The sequence below is a fragment of the Tachyglossus aculeatus genome, chromosome 2 (assembly GCF_015852505.1).
Source record: "Tachyglossus aculeatus isolate mTacAcu1 chromosome 2, mTacAcu1.pri, whole genome shotgun sequence".
Taxonomy (NCBI): domain Eukaryota; kingdom Metazoa; phylum Chordata; class Mammalia; order Monotremata; family Tachyglossidae; genus Tachyglossus; species Tachyglossus aculeatus.
The window spans coordinates 107466294-107478721 of NC_052067.1; positions in this window are offsets into that span (position 1 = coordinate 107466294).

Sequence of the window (12428 nt, forward strand, 5' to 3'; positions counted from 1 at the left end):
TTGTACTCTCCCAAGCGCTTAGTACAGTACTCTGCACACAGTAAGCACTCAATAAATATGATTGACTGAATGAATGGATGAATGATATCCCTGTTGGAGGCAGAATCCTCAGCTGGATGGATCATTGATCTGACCCAGTAAGACACTGCTCATGTTCTCATCTTTATTTCTCCTCACAGAAAATAATGCCATCAGCAGCTTACTCTTTCAATACTATGGGCAGTTGTTACATTCACAAGTGAGAAGGGTGTGCGTGAGTCTGTGTGTTTGGGCCAGGTGGGGAGGGACAAATAAATGCATGTCATCCCCATGAGATTGTAGTCACACCCTTATTCTTGTAGAATAAAAAAAAAGCAATAACCCTGAAGCTGATTGCCGTGACCAACAATGTTAAGAAGAGTTGACTGAAGGATGCATCTGTCCTGACAGCTTTTGCACGCATTCTGAAAAGATACAAGTGTTCTCTATTTTCCAGATAAATATAGCTGCTGCCAGTCACATGATATCAGTTCCTCCAAACAAATGATGTTTAGATTCACATGCTTGTAAGGGCCCTGAAAATAGTGTGGGTAATAATATGGTCAGACTTAAATGGAGAAGGATGGGGAGACACTAAACTGTTTCTAGAAACTGCAACTTCAGCTTTGTATCTGGTCATTTAGCCAAACAAACTTTGGACAATCCACATGACAAGTTGAAAATAGTGAGAGCTGAACTCTAATCCTTTGCACTATTATTGGGAAAGCATAGGTTTTGTTCACAGCCTAATCTGAGAGAGAAGGGAATGAATGAATATTTTTGTTATTTCTTTAAAAAGTTTCCAAAGGGGATCTGAATAGATTCCAGCCTAAGACACGGTCACCCCTTCATGGCTCTCTCTGTTTCTAGAAACACAAGAAATTAGCCATTGTTTTTCCCCAGGTTGTTTAAGGCCTTTTCATAATCTTCACAGTGAAGAAACAGGTTTTCACATGGGTGCTTACCCAGGAATAGGCCATTAGCAAAAATGAATGTATCTGAGCAGGAGTCTCCTTCATCAAGGGCCTGCTATATGCTAGTTGCTGTACAGAAACGTAGACAATCTCTACCCTCTGGAAATGCATAATTTAGTAGTGGGAGAGGGAGCAAGGCCTAGGAGAAAGAGCATTGAGCTGGGAATCAGGAGAGCTGAGGTCTCATCCCAGCACTGCCACTTGCCTCTGGTATGAGACCTAAAGTAAGTCACTTACCTACTCTTTGCCTTGGTTTCTTCATCTGTAAAATGGAGATAAAAATTTATGTTTTCCCTCCCTCAAACTGTGGGACAAGGACTTGTCTAATCTGACTATTGTCATAAGCCCCCCAGTTCATACCAACCAGGACCTTCTTGGGCCAGGGGAGCCTCAGTGACACATAGTAGAAGTCAAACCATATCTCTGATCATCAAGATTAATATGGAAAGTTTTTTACTTAGTTTTATCAATGTGCAAGGGAGTAACACATACACACACACACTCACTCACTCAATTAAGGGTCCAATACCAGTCTGTGGTCAAAGGAACTCATTCTTCCAATGCTTCTTCTTTCTGCTTCTCTCTGCATTTCAGCATGCCTCTGTCTACATGCTTCTGTTCCTGGTACCCCCTCACAAGGCAAAGAAACTACCTTTTATCTGCCTTAGGCATCACAGCTGTGGCTCTACATGCAGTCATTAATTAATCCAGGCCTGTTACTGGGTAGAACAGGAAGAGAAAGCCACACCTTCCTCCATGCTCCACTCCCCACAGGCCAGGAATCACCTGCCTCAGGTAGAGTGCATCAGTGTCTTTGCAAAATCTCTTCCTTGTTGTTGTTCACAGGATCACAGTCAGTTACTAAAAAGGCAGCTTATTGTGGGCTCACCACATCTGTCATGTATCTTAGTATATTGAAGTGCTTAAATTTATGCTATTATTATCATTACTGTTAATAATAAGATGAAAATGGTATACATTTTTTCACTGTTGCTCTGCCCCTCCTCCTTAGTTGTTTTCAGACTGGTGTACCTAAATTTTTTTGTTTGTTTTTTTAGTTTGTTTTTTTAAATAGAGAAACAGTGTTGCCTAGTGAATAGAGAATGGGCTTAAAAAAATAACAGAGGTGGACTGATATCTGCAGCCATCTTGGAGGTATGTTACCTCTCTGCCCCTTTCAGTGAATTCAGTTTCCTGAAGGAATAAATCAGTCAGTCATTAATATTCATTCATTCATTCATTCAATCGTACTTACTGAACACTTACTGTGTGCAGAGCACTGTATTAAGTGCTTGGGAAGTACAAGTTGGCAACATATAGAGACAGTCCCTACCCAACAGCGGGCTCACAGTCTAGGAGGGGGAGTGATTAGTATTTGTTGAACTCTTACTGTGTGCAGAGAACTGTACTTTGTGCTTTGAAGAATACAGGTGAGTTGGTAGACACAATCCCTGCCCAGTCTAGTTTACAGTCTAGAGGGGAAGACAGGCAATAAAATAAAGGAAGAAAGTTTTGGGGGAGACCCCAAATGAAGAGCAAGAAGTCATTTAACAAATGAGATGTAAAGAGGCAGATGAAGTAGTGCTCGAAAAGCTACAGAGATAGGGGAAGGAAGAGGAACATAGCTGGCTGAGGAAAGCAAAAGGGAGGAGAATAGGTGGAATAACAGGAATAGAAATCAAGAGTAATGAAATGAGGAGGCTGATATAGAAACAAGTTTGTCTTCATCTCTGTAACTCAGAGAGAATATCTTTAATCAATTGCATTTTATTATTAAGTGCTCACTGTATACAGAGCATTGTACCAATGCTTGGGAGAGTACAATACAACAGAGTAGGTATAGGGAAGCAAAGTGGCCCAGTGGAAAGTGCACTGGCCTGAGAGTCTGAGGATCTGGGTTCTAATCCTGGCTCCATCGCTCTGTGACCTTAGGCAAGTTACTTGACTTCTCTGTGCCTCAGTTCCTTCATCTGCAACGTGGAGATTCAATACCTGTGCTCCCTCCTACTTAGAAAATGAGTCCTGTGTAGGACCTGATTATCTACCCCAGCACTTAGTACAGTGTTTGGACATAGGATGTGTCCCATAGGGTTCACAGTCTCATGAGGAGCAGCATGGCATAGTGGTTAGAGCATTTAGACTGTGAGCCCACTGTTGGGTAGGGACTGTCTCTATATGTTGCCAACTTGTACTTCCCAAGCGCTTAGTACAGTGCTCTGCACAAAGTAAGCGCTCAATAAATGCAATTGATTGATAGAGCATGGCCTAGAATCAATCAATCAATCAATCAATCAATCGTATTTATTGAGCGCTTACTATGTGCAGAGCACTGTACTAAGCGCTTGGGAAGTACAAATTGGCATCACATAGAGACAGTCCCTACCCAACAGTGGGCTCACAGTCTAAAAGGGGGAGACAGAGAACAGAACCAAACATACCAACAAAATAAAATAAGTAGGATAGAAATGTACAAGTAAAATAAATAAATAAATAGATAAATAGAGTAATAAATATGTACAACCATATATACATATATACAGGTGCTGTGGGGAAGGGAAGGAGGTAAGACGGGAGGATGGAGAGGGGGACGAGGGGGAGAGGAAAGAAGGGGCTCAGTCTGGGAAGGCCTCCTGGAGGAGGTGAGCTCTCAGCAGGGCCTTGAAGGGAGGAAGAGAGCTAGCTGGGCGGATGGGCAGAGGGAGGGCATTCCAGGCCCGGGGGATGACGTGGGCCGGGGGTCGATGGCGGGACAGGCGAGAGCGAGGTACAGTGAGGAGATTAGTGGTGGAGGAGCGGAGGGTGCGGGCTGGGCAGTAGAAGGAGAGAAGGGAGGTGAGGTAGGAGGGGGCGAGGTGATGGAGAGCCTTGAAGCCCAGGGTGAGGAGTTTCTGCTTGATGCGCAGATTGATCGGTAGCCATTGGAGGTTTTTGAGGAGGGGAGTGATATGTCCAGAGCATTTCTGGACAAAGATAATCCAGGCAGCAGCATGAAGTATGGATTGAAGTGGAGAGAGACGCGAGGATGGGAGATCAGAGAGAAGGCTAGTGCAGTAGTCCAGACGGGATAGGATGAGAGCTTGAATTAGCAGGGTAGCGGTTTGGATGGAGAGGAAAGGGCGGATCTTGGCAATGTTGCGGAGCTGAGACCGACAGGTTTTGGTGACGGCTTGGATGTGAGGGGTGAATGAGAGAGCAGAGTCGAGGATGACACCAAGGTTGCGGGCTTGTGAGACGGGAAGGATGGTAGTGCCGTCAACAGAGATGGGAAAGTCAGGGAGAGGACAAGGTTTGGGAGGGAAGACAAGGAGCTCAGTCTTCGACATGTTGAGCTTTAGGTGGCGGGCGGACATCCAGATGGAGATTTCCTGAAGGCAGGAGGAGATGCGAGCCTGGAGGGAGGGGGAGAGAGCAGGGGCAGAGATGTAGATCTGGGTGTCATCAGCGTAGAGATGATAGTTGAAGCCGTGGGAGCGAATGAGGTCACCAAGGGAGTGAGTGTAGATTGAGAACAGAAGGGGACCAAGCACTGAACCTTGGGGAACCCCCACAGTAAGAGGATGGGAGGGGGAGGAGGAGCCTGCAAAAGAGACTGAGAAAGAACGACCGGAGAGATAAGAGGAGAACCAGGAGAGGACGGAGTCTGTGAAGCCAAGGTCAGATAACATGTTGAGGAGAAGGGGGTGGTCCACAGTGTCAAAGGCAGCTGAGAGGTCGAGGAGGATTAGGACAGAGTATGAGCCGTTGGATTTGGCAAGCAGGAGGTCATTGGTGACCTTTGAGAGCGCAGTTTCCGTGGAATGAAGGGGACGGAAGCCAGACTGGAGGGGGTCGAGGAGAGAGTTGTTGTTGAGGAATTCTAGGCAGCGCGTGTAGACAACTCGTTCAAGGAGTTTGGAAAGGAATGGTAGGAGGGATATGGGACGATAACTAGAAGGTGAGGTGGGGTCAAGAGAGGGTTTTTTTAGGATGGGAGAGACATGGGCATGTTTGAAGGCAGAGGGGAAGGAACCAGTGGAGAGTGAGCGGTTGAAGATGGAAGTTAAGGAGGGGAGAAGGGATGGAGCGAGAGATTTCATAAGATGAGAGGGAATGGGGTCAGAAGCACAGGTGGCCGGAGTAGCACTTGAGAGGAGGGAGGAGAGTTCCTCTGAGGATACCGCTGGGAAGGATGGGAGAGTAGCAGAGAGTGTTGAGAGCCGGGGGGTTGGAGAAAGGGGGGAAGAGACTTTGGGGAGGTCGGACCTGATGGATTTAATTTTGTTAATGAAGTAGGAGGCCAGATCGTTGGGGGTGAGGGAAGGAGGAGGGGGAGGAACCGGGGGCCTGAGAAGGGAGTTGAATGTACGGAAGAGCTGGCGGGGGTGATGGGCATGGGTGTCAATAAGGGAGGAGAAATAGTTTTGTCTGGCAGAAGAGAGGGCTGAGTTAAGGCAGGAAAGGATAAACTTGAAGTGAACGAGGTTGGCATGGTCTAGAAGTCAGAAGATCATGGATTCTAATCCCGGCTCCACCGCTAGCCTTCTCTGTGACTTTGGGTAAATCCCTTCACTTCTCTGTGCCTCAGTTACCTCATCTGCAAAATGGGGATTGAGAATGTGAGTCCCACGTGGGACAGGAACTGTGTCTAACTTGATTTGCTTATATCCACCACAACATTTAGCACAGTGCCTGGAACATAGTAAGCGCTTAATGAATACCATCATTATTACCATCATTATTATTAATCCCCATTTTATAAATGAGGTAACTGAGGCACAGAGAAATTAAGTGACTTGCCCAAGATCACACAGCAGAAAAGTGATGGATCAGGATTAGAACCCAGGTCCTTCTGACTCTCAGGCCCATGCTCTTTCCACTAGGCTATACTGGTGCCTGTGGTGATAGGACAGTTGGGAGGACAGGGTTTGGGTGGGAAGATGAGTTCTGTTCTGAACTTGTTAAGTTTGAGGTGTCCGCATGTCATCAATCAATTAGTCAATCAATTGCATTTATTGAGTGCTTACTGTGTGCAGAGCACTGTACTAAGCACCTGGGAGAGTACAATATAATAGAGTTGGTAGGCACATTCCCTGCCGAAATCGAGCTCAAAGTCTAGGGGGGAGACCAACATTAATATAAATAAATAAATTATGAATATGAACATAAATACTGTGGGTTTGAGGGAGGGGTGAATAAAGGGAGCAAATCCAAGTGCAAAGGTGTTAAAGACAGGAGTTGGAGAAGAGTAAATGAGGGCTTATTCAGGGAAGACCTCTTGGAGGAGATGCTCCTTCAATAAGGCTATGACAGTGGGGAAAGAGATTGTCTGTAGGATATGAAGAGAGAGGAGAGCATTCCGGGCCAGAGGCAGGATGCGGGCAAGAGGTCAGCGGCGAGATAGACAAGATAGAGGTACAGTGAGTAGGTTGATATTAGAAGAGCGAAGTGTGTGGGCTGGGTTACAGGAGGAGAACAGTGAGGTAAGGTAAGAGGAGGCAAGCGATTGAGTGCTTTAAAGCCAATGGCAAGGAGTTTCTGCGAGGTGTAGAGGTGGATGGGCAACTGCTGGAGGTTCTTGAGGAGTGGGGAAATATGGACTGAATGTTTTTGTAAAAAATTGATCTGGGCAGCAGAGTGAAGTATGGACTGGAGTGGGGAGAGACGGGAGGCAGGGAGGTCAGAAGGAGGCTGATAGAGTAATCTCAGAATGCCTGCTGCTGGTCACTGAAGGATTGATGGCTCAATGCAAACCATCACCACTACTGGAAAGACAGCTCAAGTGTATTTCCTGCTGGTATGTCATAACCCTCCTTAAACAAAATTCTTACGCAAATAGGCAGCCAGAGTGTTGGTAATTCTGCCGCTGTTGAGGCAGCAGTGGTATTCAGTGGATCCACGTTCTGAGCATCCCCGTTAAGGAAGGCATGAAGCACCTCAAATGGGGAGGGGGCTAAAAAAGCTTCTCTAACAATCACTAGCCTCACCAAATTCAAAACCAAAAGACCTCACCTGATAATATTTAATTTTGTGGTGCAATAACAAGAAGGTTGTCCCTCTAGACTGTAAGCTCCTAGAGGGCAGGGAATGTGTCTGCCAACTCTGTTATATTGTACTATTCCAATTGTGTTGTGAATCACACAGTAAGTGCTTAATAAATACAATTGACTGATCGATTAACTTGTCTTATGCTTCGGTTGCACCTCCCAAGTGTTTAATACAGGGCATTGTACTCAGTAGGGTCTCAGATATTACTGTTGTTGCTGCTATTACTACTACCACTCTACTACTACTACTACTACTACTACTACTACTACTACTACTATGAATTAATCAACCAATGGTATTTACTGAGCACTTACTGTGTCCAGAGCAGTGTACTGAAAGCTTGGGAGAACACTATTCACCAGAGTTGGTAGAGAAATTCCCAAATAATAATAATAATTGACATTTATTAAGTGCTTAATATGTGCAAAGCACTGTTCTAAGCGCTGGGGAGGATACAGGGTGATCAGGTTGTCCCACGTGGGGCTCACAATCTTAATCCCCATTTTACAGATGAGGTAACTGAGGCCCAGAGAAGTTAAGTGACTTGCCCAAGATCACACAGCAGACATGTGGCAGAGTTGGGATAAACCAAACCATAACAAGCTTAGACTCTAGAGTCTACCACTAATAATAATAATAATAATGGTGGTTTTTGTTAAGTGCTTACTATGTGCCAAGCACTGTTCTAAGTGCTGGGGTATAGACAAGGTCATCAGTTTGTCCCACGTGGGGCTCACAGTCTTAATCCCCATTTACAGATGAGGGAACTGAGGCACAGAGAAGTGAAGTGGCTTGCCCAAAGTCACACAGCTGACAAGTGGAGGAGGTGGGATTAGAACCCATGACCTCTGACTCCCAAGCCCATACTCTTTCCACTAAGCCACGCTGCTTCTTTCTACTCTACTTCTCTACACTCTACTAATACTACCACTACTACGGATAATAATAATGATGGTATTTGTTAAGAGCTTACTATGTGCCAAGCCGATGATGAAGTCTACTGTGGAAAACAACAGATGTACTGGGTTTTGAGGCATGCACAGAGGAAGCGGTGTGAAGCACCTGTTCGACCTCAACTGTGCAGGTGAAAGTCGACACTGATTGTTCTAAAGGCTCAGATTATCTATCATCTACAGTGTTTCTCTTTCGCCACAGCAGTGCTTTGTCCTCAGTGGACTGAGTAGCCGAAAGGCAGATCTGATGCCCAATGTCAGAGACTTTGTTCTACCACATCCTTAAAGCAGTTCAATCTGCCTCCCACACTTTCAGTTTCCCAATTTCAGCATCCCTACAGCAGTTGTCTGAGTAATCAGCTCTTGTTCATTTCTCTGCAAGTTAAGGTGAGCATAGCCTTGATGCTAGGAGCCTTGTTTGTCATCTTGCCTTGCCATTTGATATTGAATGTGGCCCACAAATGAAGTTGATGGGAGTACTCAAGAAGCCTCTGTGTGGTCCAGGTTCAAATCTGTAGACTAGATTGTACAACTCTGTAGTTCCTTAGATTTTTACTCTGGTCTTGAGCCTGATTACCACAATAAATTGGACAGTTTCAATCAAGCAATCAATCAATGGTATTTATTGAGTGCTTACTATGAACAGAACACTATAATAAGCACTTGGGAGAGTACAATGCAGCAGAATTAGCAGACAAATTCCCTGCCCATAATGAGCTTAAAGTCAAGAGGTTGGAAAGGATGTGCTGGCCTTTTTGATTCAGTTTTTTTTCTTCCTTGCCTATCCTTGCGTCATTGGTCATTGGGCTGCCTAGGTAACAGAATTCTGTCACAGTGTTTAGTTCTGTAATGCCAATATGAATTTCTGTTCCTCTGTTTCCCTTCCTTGCTTCACCCCAGTTTCCTCTGAACTTATCATCAGGCCATAGCTCCTGGCTTACTTGGGGAAACAGTTTTCAGTCATTTGCATGTCTTCTTAGGTTGGTTCTGGTTGATTTCCCCTTTCTAATTCCTCTGTTATGTTTGAAGTCCATCATTTCCGGTAGGAAAAATCCCTCAAAACAAGGTAGAGTAATGAGAGCAATTGACTACTCCTAACTTCCCGCTCCCCAAAATCAATGGAATTAACATGCTCAGCTTTACTGCTTGCCCTCCCTTGAGCCTGGTCTCTACTGATAAGAACCTTGATTTTCCCTCCCATTCCTTCTTAGAGTCTGTCATCACCATAGTTACCACATTTACTTTGAGCAAAAAAAATCACTCCTCCAGTTAGAAATTTCCCCTTTCCAGTCTGTTGTTTGCTTCACAATTGCTAAGCAATAGAAACAGAAGTATTCTTGTTAAGGGAAACATTTCCAGAGCTTTTCATTCATTCATTCATTCAATCATATTTATTGAGTGCTTACTGTGTGCAGAGCACTGTACTAAGTGCTTGGGAAGTACAAGTTGGCAACATATGGAGACGGTCCCTACCCAACAGCAGGCTCACAGTCTAGAAGAGACTCTTTCATGGAGATACTAAAAGCAGAACAGGCACTTCAAGTTTCAATCAATCAATCAATCAATCAGTGGTATTTACACAGTTACCATGTGCAAAGCACAATACTGAGTGTGTAGGATAGGTTCAGTGCAACAAAGTTAGTAGACACATTCCCTGCCTACAAAGAGTTTACAGTCTAGAGGGGGAGACAGACGTTAAAATAAATTAATTACAGTTATGTACATTAAGTGCTGTAGGACTGAAGATGGGAGTGAATATAAAGTGCTTAAGGGGTATAGATCCAAGGAACGCAGAAGGGAGAGGGAGTAGAGGAAAAGAGTTTAATTGGGGAAGGCCTCTTGGAGAATATGTGATTTTAATAAGGCTTTGAAGGATGAGAAAGTGGTGGTCTGTCTGTAGTATATGGAGGGGGAGGGAGTTGCAGGTCAGAGGGAGAACATAAGCAAGGGGTCAGTGGTGAAATAGATGAGATCGAGAGATGGAGAGTAAATTGGGGTTAAAGGAGCAAAGTGCAAGTTCTGGGTTGTGATAGGAAATCAACCAAGTAAGGTAGAAGGGGCCAAGCTGATTGAGAGCTTCAAAGCCGATGGTAAGGAATTTCTGTTAGATGCAGAGGTGGATGGGCAACCACTGGACGTTCTTGAGGAGTGAGAAGATGAGGACTGAACATTTTTCAAGAAAAATTATCTAGGCAGCAAAGTTAAATATGGACTGGAGAGTGGAGTGGCAGGAGGTGGGGAAATCACCGAGGTGGCTGATGCAATACTTAAGGTGGATTATGATAAGTGCTTGGATCAGCTTAGTGATTTTAGTGATGTTGAAAGGTAGAACCAATAGGATTTGGTGACAGATTGAGTACGTGGGTTGAAAGAGAAAGATGAGTCAAAGAAAATGCCGAGGTTACAGACTTCTGGTTCCTGTTGGAATGTAAGGAAAATGCTTTGGTTCTATTTTAACGAAAAACAAAGCAAGAAAAAAAACTTAAATTAATGCCAGTTTCAGGTGATGAAGGAAATATTCTTTGTCCTGTGTTTATAGACTTCAGAATATTACAGTGCTGGTGTTGGCAAATACTCATTAAAAGATCATCAAACCTGTACTGGAAACCTATTGAGCAATAGTCATTTTCCAATCTGGTAGGACTGAAGGAAAGTCCTTCCACCATAGATTTTCTGGCAAAATCAAAACACCAACACTCCTCTAAAAACATAAAAATGCAATTTGGCCTTTAAATAGTATAAATATTGCCTCTGCGTTAACCTTGGTGGATAGAGTGCAATTAGCGTCTAGAATAAGAACCACTGATACCAGTGAAAATCACCTTAAGGTTATGTTTGATGTTTACCGAGATAAGGAATTAACATCAGTGTCACAGTCCAGATCTTCTGTAAGATTTTCATCTTCTATCTTTGCCTAAGTCATCCTGGCCCTAGGGCAACCTCCAAAACAAACTCATCTGTTTGAATCTTTTAAAGAAAAACATTGTTTAGACCAATGTTACAATGGCTATATTATCTTCTGCTCATTGTGACTACTCCTATTGAGCAATTGTATTCTCTCAAGCACTTACTACAGTGCTTTGAACACAATAAGTGCTACCTGGTGACCCCTCTGCCCCCTGCCTTCTACCACTCCTCAACTCCGCCACCCTCTGCTCCACCCCACCTCCCCCACCCACCAACTTGGACACATACTCCATCTCACGATCTCTCACCATTGCACAATCTCTACCCTCACCAACTCTGAAATCCCTCTCTCTGATTAGAATTTTCTTACTTGTTTCCTCTCCCACACTCCCTCTCCCTGTAAATCTGTACTATTTTCCCAAAGAGACCTCCGCTCTCTCAACCCCATCAATCTCTCTCAGTGCATCACATCCCACCTAGCCTCCATACCCAATCCACCCACTCTTGATGACCAAATAGATGCTCTCAACACCACCTTCTCTACTTAACTCACTTGCTCCCCTATCCCTTCATTGCTCTCACACCACTAACCCACAGCCCTAGATCACCTGCACTTTCTGCCTCCTTCACTCTTATGCTCAAGCTGCTGAACGCTGCTGGTGGAAATCTAAACATCAGACCAACCTTGTCCACTTCAAGTTTGTCCTTTCTTGCCTTAACTCTGCCCGGGAAAACTATTTCTCTTCCCTTATTTTCACCCATTCCCATCACCCTCATCAGTTGTTCCGGACATATAACTCCCTCCTCAGTCCCCCACCACCACCCCATCCCTTGCCCCCAACAATCTGGCCATCTACTTCATTAAGAAAAGTAACACCCCAAGAGTAACACCCTACCCCAAAAGTAACACCATCATTTATTCATTCATTCAATCATATTTATTGAGTGCTTACTGTATGCAGAGCACTGTACCAAGCGCTTGGGAAGTACAAGTTGGTAACATATAGAGATGGTCCCTACCCAATAGTGGGCTCACAGTCTAGAAGGGGGAGACAGTCAACAAAATAACACATATTAACAAAATAAAATAAATAGAATAGTAAATGTGTACAAGTAAAATAGAGTAATAAATCTGTACAAACATATATACAGGCGATGTGGGGAGGGGAAGGAGGTAGAGCCGGGGGGAGGGGGAGAGGAAGGAGAGGGCTCAGTCTGGGAAGGCCTCCTGGAGGAGGTGAGCTCTCAGTAGAGCTTTGAAGGGAGAAAGAGAGCTAGCTTGGTGGATGTGTGGAGGGAGGGCATTCCAGGCCAGGGGGATGATGTGGGTCAGGGGTCTATGGCGGGACAGGCGAGAACGAGGCACAGTGAGGAGGTTAGCGGCAGAGGAGCGGAGGGTGTGGGCTGGGCTGTACAAGGAAAAAAGGGAGGTGATGAGATAGGAGGGGATGAGGTGATGGAGACCCTTGAAGCCGAGAGTGAGGAGTTTTTGCCTGATGCGTAGGTTGATTGGTAATCACTGGAGATTTTTGAGGAGGGGAGTAACATGCCC